This window comes from Sitodiplosis mosellana, unplaced genomic scaffold, assembly GCF_009176505.1.
Source record: "Sitodiplosis mosellana isolate CC-2019 unplaced genomic scaffold, AAFC_SMos_1.0 Smas_scaffold_5471, whole genome shotgun sequence".
NCBI lineage: Eukaryota > Metazoa > Arthropoda > Insecta > Diptera > Cecidomyiidae > Sitodiplosis > Sitodiplosis mosellana.
Genome location: NW_022600713.1, coordinates 1 through 1,403, shown reverse-complemented (window position 1 = coordinate 1,403; position 1,403 = coordinate 1). Strand labels below are relative to the sequence as shown.

The 1,403-nt window shown below is 31.7% G+C and overlaps 1 long non-coding RNA gene across 2 annotated transcripts; it reads left to right on the top strand.

Moving 5' to 3' along the window:
• The first annotated feature begins 530 nt into the window (after positions 1–530).
• On the top strand, positions 531–1,220 carry LOC129572756 (uncharacterized). 2 transcript variants are annotated; one of them, XR_008688494.1, is made up of 4 exons: positions 531–596; positions 731–868; positions 1,023–1,056; positions 1,167–1,220. It is a non-coding gene; the product is annotated as an uncharacterized LOC129572756 (long non-coding RNA). The 2 variants fall into 2 exon arrangements; XR_008688493.1 differs by having other exon boundaries at positions 576–868.
• The last annotated feature ends 183 nt before the right edge of the window (positions 1,221–1,403 follow it).

Below are 1,403 nucleotides of genomic sequence, written 5' to 3'. Positions count from 1 at the left end.
TAATTTTGACATTATTTTTCTTCTGCAAGTCGAGAAGTTGATTCTTCGAGAGATGGATAAGGCAACGTTTCACATGTTAATCACGAATTATTTGTACACGTTGGATAGTTTTTTTTTTTTTAAATACTGACGCAATTTTATACACATTCTTGTTTCAGAATAAGATTTAAACAAACAATACTACCTAAACACATATTGTATTTGAGTCATTTCAACTGGATTTTGATTCAGTTTGAACGACACACGTCACACATTGGCACATATTGAAAATAAACACAAATAATTTAGTCTTAGTCTTTCTAATCTGTGTGATGGTATGTCATTTGCTACAGCATCAGCTGTTGTAGAATATAAGTATGAAGCATCAGTCTTTGTCACCATCAAATATAATTTTTATAACACCATAAAACTGGATTCATTTTTGAAGTTGAAGTTCATGTGTTGGAGGAATTTTGTGAACGACGCATAAAATATTCAACCGGTTTACCAGAGAACCAGATAATTGGTTTATTGTGATTGGTTTGACAAATGCTCACCAAATTTACCTGTCAAGTGTTCATAACATATCCGTGAGAACGGACGCGTTTGTATATTGTGTAACGAGAAAAAATTGTTCAGAAATTTCTTTCTTCAAAATTTCGATATTTTAAAATATTTCAGAAGAATCATTTTTCTGCCTTTTATTGATCGATTTATGAAGTTTTTGTGTTTTCTAAATTTCTTTTTTTAGCAATTTCTAGTTTTGTTGATTTAAACGTATATGTATTAAACGAAGCTCTTTGAGTGTCTAATTTTAAGTCGCGGAAAATGAGATCTTTCATTGCATTAATTGTGTACCTTCAAACTATTGTGATCAGTGGTTATCCAGGTAAAAAATAAATCGTTTAAAAATTAATTTTGTTATCAACTGAATTTTGAATGACTTTTTTTTGACAAATATCCACGAGTTCCAAAAGAATAAGAAAATCTAAAAAAAAACAAGCGTTCATCATTAAACCATCTGTAACAATCAACTTTTTCAGACTCTCGAGTGGCAAGAGCCATCAAAACAATAGAGTAAGTGGGAAATGAAGTTAATTCCAATCAAAAATGTATAAAACCATTTTCAACGTAGCGGTTTTGTCAGAATCAAATGAAATTCGTTTTGTGAAAAAATATATTTGCAGTTTAACGTTCGAAGATGGACCATCGAAGGCGATACTCGAAGCAGTGCAAAATGGCAAGCAACTATAATTTTAAATTCCCAAGCGAAAGAGTACGATTTGGCTCTTGCGTGAACAGCATACTATGTTTAATGGGGTGGTTTTTTTCGGACTTTTTCGAATTTCACATGCGGCAATATTTTTTCAGGCGAGATTGGTCATAAAAATAAGCCCTGTAAATTTTTAGCCCGATCGGACAAC